We start from the raw sequence: 20,473 nt of genomic DNA on the forward strand, positions 1-20,473 counted from the left end.
TAGATCATAGCCAACTTTTTCTTCTATTAGACGCTGTGTCTCTGGTTTGATATCAAGCTCCTTGATCCATTTTGAGTTGACTTTTGTGCATGGCAAGAGAAAGGGATTCAGATTCATTTTGATGCATATGGATTTCCAGTTTTCCCAGCACCATTTGTTGAAGATGCTATCCTTCCTCCATTGCATGCTTTTAGCCCCTTTATCAAATATAAGATAGTTGTAGTTTTGTGGATTGGTTTCGGTGTCCTCTATTCTGTACCATTGGTCCACCCGCCTGCTTTGGTACCAGTACCATGCTGTTTTTGTCACTATTGCTCTGTAGTACAGTTTGAAGTCTGGTATTGCTATACCACGTGATTCACACTTCCTGCTTAGCATTGTTTTTGCTATTCTGAGTCTTTTGTTTTTCCATATGAATTTCATGATTGCTTTATCTATTTCTACAAGAAATGCCATTGGGATTTTGATTGGCATTGCATTAAACCTATAGAGAACTTTTGGTAATATCGCCATTTTGATGATGTTAGTTCTGCCTATCCATGAACAGGGTATATTTTTCCATCTTCTAAGATCTTCTTCTATTTCTCTCTTTAGGGTTCTGTAGTTTTCATTGTATAAGTCTTTCACCTCTTTTGTTAGGTTGATTCCCAAGTATTTTATTTTATTTTTTTTCAGGATATTGTGAATGGAGTGTTTTTACTCATTTCCATTTCAGAGGATTTGTCACTGATATACAGGAATGCCTTTGATTTATGTGTGTTGATTTTATATCCTGTCACTTTGCTAAATTCATTTGTTAGCTCTAATAGTTTCTTTGTAGACCCTTTTGGGTCTGCTAGGTATAGAATCATGTCATCTGCAAATAGTGATAATTTAAGTTCTTCTTTTCCTATTTTTATGCCTTTAATTTCTTTCGTCTGTCTAATTGCTCTGGCCAGTGTTTCGAGAACTATGTTGAACAGAAGTGGTGAGAGAGGGCATCCCTGTCTTGTTCCAGATTTTAGAGGGAATGCCTTCAATTTTTCTCCATTCAGAATGATGCTAGCCTGAGGCTTAGCATAGATTGCTTTTACAATGTTGAAGTATGTTCCTGTTATCCCTAGTTTTTCTAGAGTTTTAACATAAAGGGATGCTGTACTTTGTCGAATGCTTTTCCTGCATCTATCAAGATGATCATATGGTTCTTAATTTTAAGTCTATTGATGTGGTGAATAACATTTATTGATTTCCGTATATTGAACCAACCTTGCATCCCAGGGATGAATCCTACTTGATCATGATGCACAATTTTTTTGATATGTTTTTTAATCCAATTCACCAGAATTTTATTGAGGATTTTTGCATCTAGGTTCATTAGAGATATTGGTCTGTAGTTTTCTTTCTTTGAAGTGTCTTTGTCTGGTTTAGGCATCAGGGTGATGTTGGCATCATAGAATGAATTTGGAAGTTCTCCCTCTTTTTCTATTTTCTGAAATAGCTTGAAAAGTATTGGTATTAGTTCCTCTTTAAAGGTTTTGTAAAACTCTGCTGTATACCCATCCCGTCCTGGGCTTTTCTTAGTTGGTAGTCTATTGATGGTTTCTTCTAGGTCCTCAATTGTTATTGGTCTGTTTAGGTTGTCTATATCCTCCTGACTCAATCTGGGCAGATAATATGACTTAAGAAATTTATCGATGCCTTCACTATCTTCTATTTTATTGGAGTATAAGGATTCAAAATAATTTCTGATTATCTTCTGTATTTCTGAAGTGTGTGTTGTGATATTGCCTTTTTCATCCCATATGCTAGTAATTTGAGTTCTCTCTCTTCTTCTCTTTGTTAGCATGGCTAAGGGTCTGTCGATTTTATTTATTTTTTCAAAGAACCAACTTTTAGTTTTGTCAATTTTTTCAATTGTTTCTTTTGTTTCGATTTCATTAATTTCAGCTCTGACTTTAATTATTTCTTGCCTTCTACTTCTTTTGCTGTTGTTTTGCTCTTCTTTTTCTAGAATTTTGAGATGTAGTATGAGATCATTTATTTGTTGGTTTTTTCTTTTTTTAAGGAATGAACTCCAAGCAATGAATTTTCCTCTTAGAACTGCTTTCAATGTGTTCCATAGATTCCGATATGTTGTGTCTGTGTTTTCATTTATCTCTAAGAATTTTTTAATTTCCTCCTTGATGTATTCTATAACCCATTGATCATTCAGTAACCTATTGTTCATTCTCCAAGTGATGCATGATTCTTTCTTCCTTCTTTTATCGTTCATTTTCAGTTTCATTCCATTATGATCAGATAAGATGCATGATATTATCTCTACTCCTTTATATTGTCTAAGAGTTGCCCTGTGACATAATATATGGTCTATTTTTGAGAAGGATCCATGTGCTGCTGAGAAAAAAGTGTAACTGCTTGATGTTGGGTGGTATATTCTATATATGTCAATTAAGTCTAGGTAATTAATTGTGAGATTGAGTTCTATAATTTCCTTATTCAACTTTTGTTTGGAAAATCTGTCCAGTGGTGAGAGAGGTGTGTTGAAGTCTCCCATGTTTATTGTATGGTGGTCTATTAGACTCTTGAACTTGAGAAGAGTTTGCTTGATGAACATAGCTGCACCGTTGTTTGGGGCATATATATTTATGATTGTTATGTCTTGTTGGTGTATGGTTCCTTGAGCAGTATGTAGTGTCCTCCTTAATCCCTTTTGATTAACTTTGGCTTGAAATCTATTTTATTTGATATGAGTATGGACACTCCTGCTTGTTTCGGAAGTCCATATGAGTGATATGATTTTTCCCAACCTTTCACCTTCAGTCTATGTATATCTTTTCCTATCAAATGTGTCTCCTGTAGGCAGCATATTGTTGGGTCTTGTTTTGTGAGCCATTCTACTAGCCTGTGTCTCTTAATTGGTGAGTTTAAGCCATTAACATTTAAGGTTATTATTGAGATATGGTTTGTTCTTCCAGCCATATTTCTTTATTTATGTTACTAAACATGGTTTGTTTTCCTCTTTGATTATTTTCCCCCCTTTACTGTCCTACCTCCCACTGTTGGTTTTCATTGTTGTTTTCCATTTCCTCTTCCTGAAATGTTTTGCCAAGGATGTTTTGAAGAGATGGTTTTCTAGCTGCAAATTCTTTTAACTTTTGTTTATCGTGGAAGGTTTTTTTTTTTAATTGGATGTTCACAACATTACAAAGCTCTTGACAAATCATATTTCATACATTAGAATCAAGTGGGTTATGAACTCCCATTTTTACCCCAAATACAGATTGCAGAATCACATCGGTTACACATCACATTTTTACATACTGCCATATTAGTGACTGTTGTATTCTGCTACCTTTCCTATCCTCTACTATCCCCCCTCCCCTCCCCTCCCATCTTCTCTCTCTACCCCATCTACTGTAATTCATTTCCCTCCATGTTTGTTATCCCATTCCCCTCATAACCTCTTATATATAATTTTGTATAACAATGAGGTTCTCCCTCCATTTCCATGTGATTTCCTTTTTTTTCTCCCTTTCCCTCCCACCTCATGTCTCTGTTTAATGTTAAACTTTTCTTCCTGCTCTTCCTCCCTGCTCTGTTCTTAGTTGCTCTCATTATATCAAAGAAGACATTTGGTATTTGTTTTTTAGGGATTGGCTAGCTTCACTAAGCATAATCTGCTCTAGTGCCATCCATTTCCCTGCAAATTCCATGATTTTGTCATTTTTTAGTGCTGCGTAATACTCCATGGTGTATAAATGCCACATTTTTTTTATGGCTGGAACCCATTTTCTTTCAGTGTTTGAAATATGTTATTCCAGGATCTTCTAGCTTTCAGAGTCTGTGTTGAAAGATCAGCTGTTATCCTGATTGGTTTACCCCTAAATGTAATCTGCTTCCTTTCTCTTGTAGCTTTTAAAATTCTCTCCTTATTCTGTATGCTGGGCATCTTCATTATAATGTGTCTAGGTATGGATCTCTTATGATTTTGCACATTCGGCGTCCTGTAGGCTTCTAGGATTTGGGATTCTGTCTCATTCTTCAAGTCTGGGAAGTTTTCTCGTATTATTTCATTGAATAGTTGCTCATTCCTTTGGTTTGGACCTCTATACCTTCCTGTATCCCAATGACTCTTAAGTTTGCTCTCTTTATGTTATCCCATATTTCTTGGATTTTCTGCTCATGGTTTCTTAACAGTCTTGCTGAGCTGTCTATGTTCTTTTCAAGTTGAAATACTTTGTCTTCATTGTCTGATGTTCTATCTTCTAAGTGTTCTACTCTGCTGGTAGTATTCTCAATTGAGTTTTTAAGTTGGTTTATTGCTTCCTGCATTTCTAGGATTTATGTTTGTTTGTTTTTTATTACCTCTATCTCCCTGTATAGTTGATCTTTTGCTTCTTGGATTTGTTTATGTAATTCATTGTTGAAGTGATCTTTCATTGTCTGATTTTGCTGTCTAATGTCTTCCTTGAGACTCCAGATCATCTGAAGCGTGTATATCCTGAATTCTTTATCTGACATTCCATCTGCTGCAGCTATTACCTCTTCTAAAGTTGAGTTGACCTGCATTGCTTGTGGTCCTTTCTTTCCTTGTCATTTCATACTGCTCGCGTTTCTTTCTGCTTGGTGAAACTGTTGTGTTTTTGAAATTTTCCCCCTATATATTTATATTGCTCTTGTATAGTTGAAAAGTCTCCCTTGCAGGGCGGGCAGCGGCTGTGCTCCTCCTCTAGTTGGTTTGACATGTCTACCACGCCCGCGGACCCCTAGGGCTGTTCTGCTGGTCGGTCGCAGGTCTGCCTACCTTGCAGGCGCGGGCGGCAGCTCTGCTCTGCCTTTACACCAATTGGGGTGACGTGTCTACCACGCCGGGGGTCGCTGGGCCTATTCCAGGCGCGGGAGGCGGCTCTGCTCTGCCCCTACTCCAATTGGGGTGACGTGACTTCCACTCCGGCAGGTCGCTGGGCCTGTTCCGGGCATGGGCGGCGGCTCTGCTCTACCCCTACTCCAATTGGTGTGACGTAACTACCACCCTGGCGGGCCAGTGGGCCTGTTCAGGGTGCGGGCAGCGGCTCTGCTCTACCCCTACTCCAATTGGGGTGACGTGACTACCACGCCGGCGGGCCTCTGGGCCTGTCCCGGGCGTGGGCGGTGGCTCTCCTCTGCCCCTCCTCCAATTGGTGTGACGTGTCTACCATGCCTGCGGACCTCTGGGCCTGTTGTGCCGGTCAGTCGCAGGTCTGCCTACCTTGCGGGCGTGGGTGGCAGCTCTGCTCTGCCCCTTCTCCAATTGGGGTGACGTGACTACCACACCCGCCGGTCGTTGGGTCTGTTCCGGATGCGGGCGGCAGCTCTGCTCTGCCCCTACTCCAATTGGTGTGACGTGTCTACCACACCCGCAGGCCGCTGGGCCTGTTCCGCCGGTCGGTCGCAGGTCTGCCTATCTTGCGGGCTCGGGCGGCAGCTCTGCTCGGCCCCTACTGCAGTTGGGATGAAGTGATACCACACCGGCAGGTCGCTAGGCCTGTTCCAGGCGTGGGCGTCAGCTCTGCTCTGCCCCTACTCCAATTGGTGTGACGTGTCTACCACGCTGGCAGGCCACTGGGCCTGTCCCGCCGGTCGGTCGCAGGTGTGCCTACCTTGCGGGCTCAGGTGGCGGCTCTGCTCGGCCCCTACTGCAGTTGGGGTGAAGTGATACCATGCCGGCGGGTCGCTAGGCCTGTTCCGGGCACGGGCGGCGGCCCTGCTCTGCCCCTACTCCAATTGGTGTGACGTGTCTACCACGCCAGTAGGCCACTGGGCCTGTCCCGCTGGTCGGTCTCAGGTCTGCCTACCTTGTGGGCTCAGGCAGCAGCTCTGCTCGGCCCCCACTGCAGTTGGGGTGAAGCGATACCACGCCAGCGGGTCACTAGGCCCACTCCGGGCACGGGCGGCAGCCCTGCTCTGCCCCTACTCCCCTTGGTGTGACGTGTCTACCACACTGGCATGCCGCTGGGCCCGTTCCGCCGATCGGCCGGTGGTCTGCCTACCTTGCGGGCTCGGGTGGCAGCTCTGCTCAGCCCCCACCACAGTTGGGGTGAAGTGATACCACGCCGGCGGGTCGCTGGGGCTGTTCCGGACGCAGGCTGCAGCTCTGCTCTGCCCCTCTGGCCCCCACAGCACTCAGCAGGATCCGGACCGAGAAGCAGTCTCCGTGGGTTCCTCAGCCCTGGGTCAGAGCAGCTCCGGGAGCCAGAACTCGGCCGCTCCGGGCTCGGTGCATGCTCCGACAGGAGCAGGCCCCAAGAAGCAGTTTCCGCGGGTTCTTCAGCCCTGGGCCAGAGCAGTTCCGGGAGCCAGAACCCGACCGCTCTGGGCTCCGTGCATGCTCTGATAGGAGCAGGCTCCAAGAAGCAGCCTCCGCGGGCTCCTTAGCCCTGGGCCCCAAAATCTTTTTAAATTGTTGTCAATTTGCAAATTAGTGGAATGAAATGAAGGATACATGTACTTTATTAAAGGGAGAAATGACAAAATATATAAAATATAAGGGATATGAAGCTCCTTAAAAGATCAGAGGAATTGTTAGAGGGAAGCCCAAAACAAAGGTGGCCAAATTTAGAAGAGTCCCTACCTTTGAGAAGCTTACCTGAATGGTTTACTTATTGATAAAGCTAATGGGACTTTCTCTTCAACCCAGAATCGCTTCTCCTTACACACTCATGATCATCCCATTTCCATTCTCCTCTGTCACTCTGGGTTTCTATTTATTTCAAGGTCAAAAACAAAGAAAATTGAATAGACTCTTAATGGTGTCCATTTAATCTTAAATGTAAGTATATAGCCTGTTTTTTATGGCATGACTAGAAAATTGTTTCTTTGTAAAAATACAATAGAAAATATTTCATTTATATCAGCAACATTTTGGATAAGTCATTTTTTACAGAGGCAAAGTTTTGATTTTTGAGATTCAGGAAGAAAAATGTTTCAATAGGAATTGTTAATATACAATGCAGAGAAATCATAGCATTACCAATTCTTCAGCAACTTTGCTTTAAAATTTAGAGTAACACTTAGGTCGCTACTCATTTTTGCTTATAGATTGCTGTACTCCAACAATACCTTATGTTTAGCATGCTAAGGTAAGGCCAGCTGTAGTGAATTTTGAAGATGATTATTTCACATTCAGAAAACTCATTATAGAAAGAAAACATTTCTGATAAAATTTCTCTGTATGTGTGGTATATTTTAACTTCACTCTTTTAATTAGTTGATTTACCTAGCGGAATGATTTATCTAGGGTACAAATTTGCTGAATTAATGAGTAATCTGAGGTTTAGATGAGTCTTGTGCCTATTAAATTACGAAGGAAGTTGAGTAGAATGTGATGATGACAAAGTAACAATTCTATTTCCTCCACCACTTAACTGGATATAAGAGAAAAAGCACTATAATTGCTTTTTGTGTATTGTTTTGCAAAAAAAAAAAAAAGGTTCACCCCAAATCAGCTGCTTAGCTCTAGGCTAGAGTTAATTGCTTATAAATGCAAGGATATTGTTTGCTGGAAATTAACTCTCATTTAGATGTTTCTCGGAATACTCCATGTCTTTGGGAACTAAAGGAAAGAATTTCCAAATAGAATTCTTAACAGTCAAGGGGATTGTTTGTTAAAGCCCACCTGCTTGTATAGTCAAGCAAGGCAACAGTGGAATTGTACTGTTTATTTTTGGTGCCAGGAAGTTCTGCAGAATATAGATGCTGAAATGTTTACTCAACACTAATAGTATGGAAGGAAGGAAGAAAGGGGAGAAAGAAAAAGAAATCTAGAATATTATCAGAAATCCACTAGATTGTCTTCAGGTTACCTTTATGCTTCAGTGTACTGTCATCACTGCCAAGCATATAAGGTACAGGTGACATGAACTTCATGAAACAGACTAGCCAGTATGTCCCTCTTCCTCACTTGGAAGCCATGTCTTCTTTTAGGAGTCCACCTAATGTAAACTGACCTAAGTCCCCTTGTCCATTCAACAATTGCCCCTTTGTTGGTGAATACCACTAGTTTCCACTTAATAGGTAGGTTTTCTTTTCTTCTTCCACATCCTCTCTGCCAGGTGGCAGATTACAGTGAAAGTAAATATGAGGGTAAACTTTGCCACACTTACAAACACGTTTTAACAAGCAGGAACAACAATAATATTTCTGATTCTGTCTTCTGGACAGAATGTATTTCCAATAGAGACCCTTGAAATAATGCCCCTTTTTCTTTCTTCCAAGACAATGAATGTTCCAGAAAGGGTCTTATAGTGATGATAAAGCAAACTGGATCCTCAGTGAACATATAGCATAAAAAATAATAATAAACTTTGTTGTTTCAAGCTACAAAGCATATTTATAGATTATTAGTGCGGCATGACCTAGTCATCCTGACTGAAATATGGTTGTTATAAGCTCAGTGAAGTCCCCTTTTTCTTCTTTTTTTTTTTTTTTGATATAACAAGTATTTTGAATGAGAGTTTCACTCTAAAGCAAATGCAGTAACATTATGACAGTCGGCTCAACTAATCTTCTAAACTTATGGTGTCCTTCATATGCAATGTGAGGCAGCTAAATGCTGTATCAAGAGAATTGTTTTGAATTCAAGTGCCTGTCTAACCAGATTTGATCTTTTCATGCAATGAGAAATTGCCTGGGAAATCATTTTAGACAACTGCATATATTAAAAACTATTTATTTAATCAATGAAAATATTTCTTTTTTAAAATATATACATATTAATTACAGGTGGACACAATACTTTTATTTATTTTTATGTGGTGCCAGGAATTGAACCCAGTTCCTTACACATGCTAGGCAAATGCTCTACCACTGAGCCACACCCCAGCCCCAATGAAATACTATTTCTAACAGTCCTTTATACTACATAATGAGTTGCATAGTGAAGATTCAAATACTATCAAATTTGGATTTCTGGTTAGGATATATTCAAATACTATTTAATCTTCCCTAGAGTACAAATTAAAATTTATTGATATACATATCTTATATACCTATCTACCTACCTATCTATCTATCTATCTATCTATATATATATATCACAGCCTATACTGAAATATTTTAAGTTAATTTTATAGACAACATAAAAATCACTGAAAGAGCTCACACCCTCTTTTTTCCTATTTACAAAAATTAGTCTCTACTCCAAGGACACACCTCCTATCCACAAAAGTCCTAAAAACTCTCTAGATGATTACTCATAACTAAAATGCTAAATGCACTGTTCAACCACCTTTTTGAAGGTACTAGATCTCAGATGTTCCATCTTAAAGTTGGTGCCATCAGAAGCAAGTTGTTTAGAAATAGCTACAAATCTGGAAACTGTAAAATGTTATTGAATAGGACAGCAGGGTAACCCAGAGAGAGCTTCCCTTCTACTGTCTCTAGTTGAGATCCTTGACAGGTCTCAGTGGGTCTCTGGATACAAGGGAAGGCAGTTCTTTCTCCAACACCCTCCCACCTCCACCCTAGCCAGTGCTGCAATGGGTCATGTGCTTGTAGGTGGTTCTCCCTGCCCAGTGGGGCCGTGCTTCCAGTTTGACAGCTTTAAATTTACTCAATCTATTTGTCAAAGTCCAATGGATAAAAATGGTGAAACATAGCCATTTTTAAAAGGGAGTTTTTAGAAGTACAGGCATGGTGCAAGGAAATGCATGGAGGTGTTCAATTCACTAGAGCTAGCAATGGTAGGAAAGTGTTACCAACGCTCAGCCTGAAGGTCTGGGGAAGGGAGAAGATACGGGAAGGCAGAGAGGAGACTCTGAAAGGTCTTGACAAGACCTGTGATCTTCAGTTCAAGGAGACAGCCAACCTACAACAAAATCCATAAGAAGGGAAAGAGGGTACCAAATTTTGCCCTCTAGTATCCTGTTAGTAAATCTCATTGGCAAACCACCGTCATCCCCCCAACCAAAAAAAAAGAAGGCAAGGGAGCCCACTTAAGTGACCCAGAGTGAAGAAGAGGAGTGTGAGCCTCTAGAGAGGCAAATGGAAAATATCCACCACTGCTAAACCTACTCCTCAGGACACAAGCCTGCTCCAGGCGACCGGGCTAGAACCTCCCACCTCATAGATCCATTGCTCTTTCCCAATGGCCCTGTTTCTTTCTACCTGCACAATTATTTTATTCCAAAAACTCCTCCAAGCATCTCCACTCCTCAGAGATATCTACATTCTTCCTGAAAATTTACAAAACTGATCTTCAAGGAGTTAACATATAAAAACAATTTGTGTTTCAGGTGCTAGCCTTTTGTTGCTTTGAGCCATTTAAAAATTCTGTGATTTAATGATATGTAAATTCCATCTCTTTATGTAGACTTTCTATTGACTCACATTTTTTTTTTGGCAGGAAAACCAGTTTACCTTCACGCCCTTTGATTCATATAAACTTGAATCATACTCCTTTACTCCACATAAATTTGTAAGGATATTTTTGTTCGTTTACTTTTTACTTGAATTAGATTCAAGATCTACCTTGTTCTGTCATAAATGAGTAAAATAAAATCTTCAAATTGAATTCATTTTTAGTGTGGTGCTATAGCATGAAACCCATGACCATGAGTTAATTTTTCTATCTACAGTAGAGTCAGATTTTATATTTTTATGAAAATTATCTTTTAACAGGAGTTAGCAGGACTCCTAGTCATTTTTTTCTCAGGGAGTTACTTCAATTCTTTAAGCAAAGATAATTTGTTATATAAGTTTTATAGAAAATAAGCAAGTTGATGGCATGCTAAGAAAACAAAGACTCTGTGGTTAATTTGTGAAATGTTGAAATATTAATTTCTTAACAGTGTTTTATAATCTTAGCCTTTTGATTCATTCTATTGGTGTGACCATGACTCAGATACTCAATGAGATGCTGAATTTTATAGCAGCAGTGTTTGGTTTTTCAGGGTAATTACTATATTATTTTTCACATCTTCCAAAGATCTGTTGGAGACAACAGCAACTCGGTTTTACTGGGTGTGAAAGCCATTGAATAAGTGTCAAATGAAAAGCTCTGAGTGCTTCTGAAAGTCTAATGGGAAGTGTGTGTGTGTTTGTGTGTGTGTGTGTGTGTGTGTGTGTGTCCCCTATTGTGAGCAGGCAACCAAAGAAAACAAACAAAAACACAATCTATGATTCTAGAAATAATTATCCAGTGATTGTCACCTCACCGCAGGCCTGTGAAATCATTTCCAATTTGATTAATCAATAGGTTATGCTTTCAAAATTGTGCCTTGCATTATTAAAAGTTAATACCAGCTAAATCTAGTCTGCACCCATTTTCCTATCTTAACTCCTCATCACTCCCAAACAAAAACCTTCTACAGTATTTAGACTGGACTTCTCCTTCAGGTTGAACATTTCTTGGCTTCTACAGAAACTCACTATTGCTCCATGAGGGTCCTTCTGAACTGCCAATGAACTTACTTCTGAATCCTCCTTATGCTTCTGCCAGTGTAAACAAATTATTCCTTCAAGTCAATTCATTCACTTCTTCCATGAAGGTTTTCTTAACCATTTCAGATGGAAATAAATAGCATCTATATGTGTTTTGACACTTACAGTTTCTCTGTGTCATTCATTCAATGATGCCATGTAGGCTAAATCAGAGGAGATAACTATTATAAGCAGTCTGGATCTGTTGCTATAAGAACAAATAGCAAAACTATCAAGCACATAACTTTCCTCTATGGATTCTGAAATAATTAAGTAAAAGACATAGGACTTAGGCAGGAATCCAAATGTCAGCTTTATTGCTAGCAAAGCCAGATTAGTGAGCACTGCCTGGACCTGAGGATGAAACCAAGTTTCCTGTTGCCATCCCCTTAACTGGATCAATGTTCCCACCAGTACTGGGACCAAGAAACCCTGCCAGGTTATATATGCCTGCAAAACAGCAAGAGAAATGATAGTAGCATATACATCTCTTAAACAGACTGAGTTATCATGCACAATAACCTTTTTGCCCATGAAGGTAGTTACAAAAGTAATCAAGTATGGAGCTAAAGCTATTGATTAAGTGGTGGAAATATATAGAACTGTAGGAAGAATGAGAATGTAATCATGATAACAGGCAAAAAATATAAGTTTTGTAATTTTTGTCTGGGAGTAACTGGTTCAGCATCTCATCCCCCCTCTAGGATGCTACCTCTCTCAATGAAATAAGCAAACCTGTTGACAAGATAAAACTGAATTTATTGCTCATTATGTTAAGGAGGGCAACCACCTCTATAGAGCTTTGGCAATACCAGGAAGGGGAGCCAGTTTGAAGCAATGTCAGAATTTAGTAAGAATTAAAAGTTTGGGTTAAAGGGGGGTTTTCAAGTGGAAATTTGAGTAGGACAAGGTAAGGATTGCAGTGCAATAGTCCATTGTTGAACTAGTAAAGGAGTCATATGGTTTGTATCTTAAATGTCCCCAAAGGCTCAGAGGCTAAATGCTGGTTCTCCTGAAAGGTAATGGAAACTTCAGGAGATAGGCCCTAGTTGTAAGAAGTTAGGTCACTGCAGGCATGCTCTTGAAGGGAATATTGGGACCCCAGCCCCTTCCTCTCTTTTTGCTTCAAACCACTATGAGATGAGCAGCTTTGTTTCACCATGTGCTCCCTACCATGACATGCTGCCTCGCCACATGTCCAAAGTAACAGGATCACACAACCATAAACTGAAATTTCTGAAACCATGAACAAAAAATAAATATTTCCTCCTTATAAGTTGACTATGTCAGGTATTTTGTCATAGTAACAGCAAGCTAACACAAGGAGGATTTCAAAGTGAGAGATTCAAAGAGCCTTAAAGTACAAACTATCTATTAATGCTTTCCACTTAAGAATTCACATGACTTTTGAGAAGTTTCTGTAATTAATAATCAAGTCATAGTAACAAAAAATAATATCTCTAATTGATCAAACAGTGACACTGATTTAAGTTGATTGTCTCCAACTATTTCCAAGAAACATATCTGAAAACCCAGACTTCTGTCAGAACCCCACCCCCAATGAAACAACAAAAAACAAAATAATTTTTCAAACTTCAGGTAAGCAATTAAAACTATTTAATATAATGTCAATATTTCTGCATGTGTTGTATCATCTGTTAAACACAATAATTCTCTAGAAAGAATTGTAAGCAGTCATTAAGGAAATGAATGTTAAAATCACAAAAAGAAGTTTCTAATATTAAAAGGTATGGGGGGATAATAGTGAAGTTCAGTGGTAGAGTGTTTGCTTAGCATGGGTGAGGCCCTGCAACACACATTAGAAAATAATAAGTCTTAGTAAGAATGTGTAAAAAGTAGTACCTTTGCACATTATTGATGGGAAAATGTAAAATGAGGTAGCCTCTGTAGAAAGCATTTTGACAGTTCCTCAAAAGATAAAGATAAGATTAAAAAAATATCCAGTAATGCCTTTCCTACGCATATACCAAAAAGAGGTGAAAGCAGAGACACATATACTTGTAAACTATGTTCATTTCAACTTTATTCACAATAGCCAGAAAATGAAAACAACCCAGTGTCTATCAATAGATGAATGAATACACAAAATGTGGTATCTACATACAACAGGATAAAAGGAATGAAATTTTGACACATACTACAGCAGAGATGAAAATGTGTTGAAAACATTGTGTTAAGAGAAAGCAAACAAAAAACTGTGTTATTCTACTCATATAAGGTACTTAGAACAGTCAAATTCATGAAGATATAAAACAGAAAATAGGTTATCAGGGACTAAGGGGAGAAGGAGGTGGGGTGTTATTGTTCAATAGGCATGAACTTTCTATTGGGTGTGGATTTAAAAAAAGTTCTAGAAATGAATAGTAATGGTGATAGTAGTCATGATTGTACAAAATTGTGATTTATTTAACACCACTGAATTCATATATAAAATCATTAAAATGGTACATTTTGTGGTAGGTATATTTTACCATAATTTTTTAAAAATTGTTCCTTAGTTTTTAGACCACTCTTTTCACCCACTCTCAAATAGTGCTAGTGATTGAAGCATACTAGATACGTACAATTAAACAGACTTTTTGAGTTGAGAAGTAGCATATAATATTGTCCTCACAGTTATTACACTATATTCTCATAGCCATCATAGTACACAAGGAGCAGGTTTAAATAACAAAGCAAGTCATAAAAAAGTATCTTGCTCCTTGTGCTGGTGAAAATATTCAGAATTTCACAAGCCAAAGAACAATTATTTAAGCATTCAAGAAAGGCTACAAATTTGACCCCCAATAGAACACATAGGAATTTGAAGTCTGTTTTAAAGAGCAATTCAAACACACCTATAATACATGGTGGAGATCATTCATCTTAGGTCATAAATTCATCAGAAACTATGTCTGTATTTAAGTCTCTTTCCCACAAGAAAAGATAAATTGAATCATGCACCACAATTTTGCTGCAATGAGAGCTTAAGAAACAAATACTTTTTATTAAAGTGGTCTATCACAAATCTCTCCCTAAAAGCTAAGGAATTGTCAGAAGTAATTCATTAAATAACAGATTTCAGAAACCTTGGCATAGTTGTGACCTTCCGAAGTTCACCATTGAAGGAGTCACCCAAGCAGTCATGGAATTATTTGGTTATAAAAATGATTGTTGGCATATCCTATGCAATATCTAAATTGAATAGTGGTACCAGATAAATAATAGATGGGAATGAAGCTTGCATATCATTTATTATCATGTGTAATCAATAAACGATTTAATTCTCTTGGAAAAAAAAAAAACAGATTTAATACCCAAGGTGGTATTGGTATATTGTCTCCAAGAACAGCAATGTTCGAATAAGGGTCTAGAAAACTGTACCCAAGTTATGCTGAGTCTAAATAATCAGAATGGTAAGAAAAAAATCAGGATTTTTGGATCTATTTCAGCAATTTAAATTTTGATGGTAAATAACGCTGTTTGGATTGGCCTGCTTAAGGCAGAACTGATTGAGTTGATCAATGCTCAGCCTCCAAGGTCCCTCACAATTTTGGCATATTTCAATTCTATTATTGCAAAATTTGTTGAAATATCCAGCTATTCCAATTTGGACTATTAATTTTGAAACTAAGAGTATCCACAGTCTTGAGTTTAAGCCTACCTCAGTGTTTAATAAGACATTAGCAATTGTCAATTAAGTTTAATGATAGTATTAAAATGCAAACCAAGATAATTTGTATACTTTTCTGTGACTTGGAAGAAGAGTTTTTGTTCTACAGAACAAAATCTATTTAAAAAGACATTATGCATAAATTGAAACAGAATAATTTGCATAAAACAGATAATTGACTCACACTTGCATAGGGCTTTAAAATCTACAAAGTGTTTTAACATATCTTTCCTTATTTAATTCTTATTAATATGTTGCAATGTAGGCTATAGGCTGAATATTCAAGTTTCCCATTATATAATCTAAAACAAAAATAACAACAAATGATAGTGGCTTTAAGAGTGAACTGAGTACTACCTTAAATTTACAAAAAGGCTTCACAAGTTGTTTTTTTTTTAATTTTTTCTTGATAAACCTAATAACAATTTCCTTGGGACCAGAATTATGATGTCTAAATTATTCTTGTGTATCAATTACATGCTTGAGCCACTCAACAACATTATGCGGGCAGGTACAGTTCAAACACAAAAAAATAAAATGGGTAAGTAACTACAGTATTAGTCAATCTCTTCGTCACCACAGTAAAAGGCAAACAAGAAAGAAAGGCTGAAAACCTACTATTCAAAGTAAATGTGAATTAACCTTATGCTCATTTTAGACGGAGTTTAGTTTTTACAGTTAGTTATCTGTGTTTATAGTTTGAAGACTTGTGTTTCAGACATACAACAGTGATAAATATTTTAAGAGAACATTTAAAAAGTGACTGCATTCAAAACTGAGATGAGCAACCCCAGAGTGAACAGCACAAAATCAAGTCAATAATGAGCAGGATGTAAGAAGGATCTGTGGTACTTTGCTCAACTAAGTAGGTAGAGGATTCTGAGAATTTGGCTTTTGTGGTGAATAGGGTAGAGTTGGACCCTTCCTCTCTTAAAAGGAAAAAGAACAAATGCTGCCAACCACTGAAGCATCCGACTTGGTGACTGATTCTGCAATAACCCTATCAACACTGAGGGACAAGAGTAAGAACCACAGATATGAGATGTGATCCTGGATCAGAGGCCCAGAAATCGTCAGGTGGCTGGCAGGTGTGTATAACCTCAAAATTGCTAATCAAGAAGAAATGAGTGCAGAGGAAGAGGAGGCCCTTGAAACATGATAAGCCAGCAAGCCCTTAAGACCAAAATACATAAATAAACTCTAGCTAAGGAAGATAGTCCATGACTACACTATTCATAGTATGGATTTACGGCTAGCAAGTTATTTGACACATGATAAAAATGGAATAACACTCATAAAAATAAACAAGAAATCTAAATCCAGGGCAATTAGTAATAAAATAAGAGCAGATAATAGTGAATAAAATTAAGAATAATTAAACTTGTAAATATTGCAATTTGAAAAAAATAAAAATGATAAAGGTGGGCCAAAAGAGCAAAATAATTAACACATTTGAAGGCAGTCTAAGAAATTCACTCATAATGCAGCACTGAGAGAAGGGATTTTTAAAGATATTTCCATTTGCATGAATAGAAACAGAGAGAGAGACAGAGAGAGAGAGGCTCAACAAATACTTAAGAATAGTGTGAAATAAACAGAACAGAGGATATGAGGGAGAAGTAATAGTTTTGACTATGCCAATAACTTTGAAAGTTTAAAAAAATAAATAACTTTTTAAAAAGTATAAAAATTTAAAAGTTGGCTTGAGGAAAAAAATGGAATTTCTGTGTAAACAGCCATTAAAGAAAATGAGTTAAAGTTTTTTAATCTTTACTAAAAGAGCACATTAATCTCCCTCCATTTTACAGACACATTACATCCAATCTTCAAGGAATAGATAACTTCCCATGAACAAAATGATAAGTTAATATAGAACTTAGTAAACTTTAGTAATTAAATGGTGTGATGCTCATCCAGGAATGGAACAATATACCAATGAAACAGTGGGGGGAAAAGCTCAGAAAACAACTGTAAATTGCACCTTGGTAGATGACAGAGATGTCCCTATAAATTAGTGATGAAAGACAGGGCTAATTAACAAATGTTCCAGGATAATAACCATGGAAATAACTAGTTAACCATATGACAGAAAAAAATAATGCTAAATACTTCATATCATATGCAAAAATGCATTTCAAATACATTTAACATCAGAATGGAAATAACATTTTAAAATTTCAGAAATTGATACAGAAGAATATTTTTATGATATTGGATAAAATATAAATCATGAGGGATAAAATTGACAATAGATCTACCAAGTTGAAACCAAGTATCTGTATCTCAAATAGCATCATAAAAATATTAAAACATGGGACAGAGATTGGGAGAAGAGAACGTGTGACCAATATAAAATCAAGATCCAGAATATCAAAGTTAGTCCCCCAGACCAATAAAAATAAGACAACCCAGGCAGCAGAGGATATGGACCAGCAATTTACAAGAACCAACACATATTTGAAAGGATGCTCAGACTCACAAACCAAAAACCAACAAGAGACCATTTCACACCCATCAAACTGACAGAAACTAACAAGTCGGAAAATATCAGGTGTTGGAGAGCAAGAGGGAAAACAAGAATTCTCACACTCACTGCTGGTAGAAGGGAATTGATAGGGTAACTTGAAAGTAACATGTAATTAAAGATGTGATTTCCTTTATCCAAGCCATTCTCTAGATACATGCATTAAAACTTCTATATATACACAAGAAGAGATAGAAAAGTAGATAGAAATGTTTTTTGTTTGTTTGTTTGTTTTTGTGTGTGTATGTGTGTTTGTGTCTGTCTACATGTACTTGTTAATACACTCCATATTTGGTCCCTAAATTTCAGCTGTTCTAAATATACATACATCTTCATGGCATTATGGCTTTTAATAGCACAATAAATTGAGACAGAACCATCTATTCATAAATGGAAAATAGACAAATACATATATCATTGTTTGATGATATCAGGAAATATTATATGGCAATAAAATGAATAAGCAAGTGCTAAAGCTAGCATAGGTATATATCTAGAAAGTAGAGAGAAAAAAATCTAATTGTAGAATTTCGCTTTCAGTTTGATTTTATATGTTTAAAACACACAAAATGGCAATGTTTTCTATACTTACATTTGTCTGTGACGAAAGTTGCACAAAAGCTCAGGATCAGCATCAACATATTGCCTAAATCTGGTAGGAATAAGGAGGGACATGTGTTGTATTTCTTAAAAGAAAAGAACAGCGGCACATGTGGAAGACATTTACTAGAAGTGAATTTTTCACACAGACCTCTTTGTCATGTACTAGTAAATGTCTAAGAAATACTTTCTAATAAAAATTTTTTTCTCAAATATTTGTATCAGACAACTTCAAAAGAAAGCTACTTTATTAAAAGGTGATGAAAAGAAAACAGAACTTTTTAATTCCCAAACAGGAACAATAAAAATTGTTAGAATTTTTGGACAAGTGTCATTTTTAAAATAATGTTTTATGATAAATTACTAGATTGTGCTCTTCAAAAACTGTATAATGGTAAATCTCTATGCATTAACCTAGAAAATATTGATATAAAGCGAAAAATGTAATATTACCTTCTTAGGAACTTAATACATTTATACAGCCACCTACAAAAAGTGACAAGTATCACTACGGAATGTCAAGGTTTTATTTTATATTCCTGCAGTAGAAATCACCTTGTTCTTTACACTGTGTTCCAGCATCAGTGCAGCCACAGAAGGAACACCTAGCTGGCCATCACAAAGTTTGAAACCTGGATCTGCTATGTCCCATCCAGGTATAAACATAAGGGCTCTTCAGTCTTCATACCCAGCCCTGCCCAGTACTGAGTTAGTTCTAACCAAGGTTAGGAGCCCAATGGAAGACCCATCATCCAGCGAGCTCTAAAGTTCCTAACAACTCTACTCTCCTAAACACAAAAGTTTCCATCCTTCTTTTTCTTTTGGTGGTGCTTGGGGAATTGAACCCAGGGCCTTGTGCATGCTAGGCAAGCACTCTACCAACTGAGCTATGTTCCCAGCCCCGATTTTCAATCTTCTTATTCCTATTGTGAAGTTTCTGATTCTGTACTTCAATGTTGACATGTACATGGAGCTTCCTCCAGAATTTGGCCTTCTTCCCTGCCTGCCAGTTCTTACCTTTGTGCCTCAGCCTGAATCTTTGTTTCAGATACTTCACGTTGTCTTCAGTAAAAGTTCCCCTCTTGCCTCTGTCCTTGGGACATGCCTACTGCAGTTTTCCCCAAGCTATATCCCACTGGGAATTACACCCAAGGTATAATAACTGTTCATGTGGTACCCAGGCAGAAGGGAGTACTGAGGATTTCTATGCCAACCCAAACTTAGGCCCATCACTCCAGCCTCTGACCTATGACTAAACCTCCATCCTGGATTGCTAATTTGCTCTCCAATCCCCACTTCTGGAGTTAAAAGTTCTGCCTAGCAGAAATAACAATAATAATAATAGGTAGTTATCACTGTCAGGGTTGAGTCAAGAAAAAAAAAAGCTACTCTACATGTTACAAGTAGAAGTATTTTAATGCAAGGACTTAAGAGACTTTTACACAGTTGGAAGAGGCAAGGGAAAGTGGGTTGGGGCAGCCATCACCAGCCATCTTTCCTGATATTGAAGTGGTTCATTCTCTAGGACTCTCTGGAAAGCTCTGGAAATCTCTTGGCACACATTTCCAACTGCATCAGCTTCCAAAGGAAAGAACTTCCTTTTATTTCTTCACAAATCTTACTCAAGGATTTCTCTCGGAAACATCTAGATAGGGAAAGTAAGCCTGGGAAGGGCAGTTCCCAGGCTCTCCCATGCCATGAGAGACCTAAAAAGGGAATGGTATGAGCTGATTTGAAAGCACACAAGCCAATGCTCTAGTGCAAAATGCCATTACTTAATCACAATGATACATGTCCCAGAATCTTTCTAATGAACTACCCTTAAAAGAACCCTATAACATAATTGAAAACAAACTCTTATCCTCAGCCTGGTTGGGGTAGAATTCCTAACTGGATACACCTGCCGGAAATAAAATGGTGCTTCACTCTGGAATAGTTATTCCTGAAATTTTTTGGACAAATGTTTTCCAGGACCAAGACATGTAAACAAAGTCATGTGTTAGCTCTCTCTCTCTGGCCACTCTGATTTAGACTGTGGAACCTTGTCTCAGAGACAACTCTATTTCCATACCAACTCACCTAGACCTGGACTTCCCCCTTTCCTACTTCCTGCACTTTCCAACTAGCCCAAGCTCCCAGCATCCTACAAGGCAAACTATACATGTTGGAATACTACAAGATTCCCAGGAAGTCTATTCTGCCACTATCATTTGTTGCCAACCAGAACTTCCAACATAAGT

This window comes from Spermophilus citellus (genome assembly GCF_964194105.1).
Source record: "Spermophilus citellus genome assembly, chromosome: 3".
NCBI classification, from domain to species: Eukaryota; Metazoa; Chordata; class Mammalia; order Rodentia; family Sciuridae; genus Spermophilus; species Spermophilus citellus.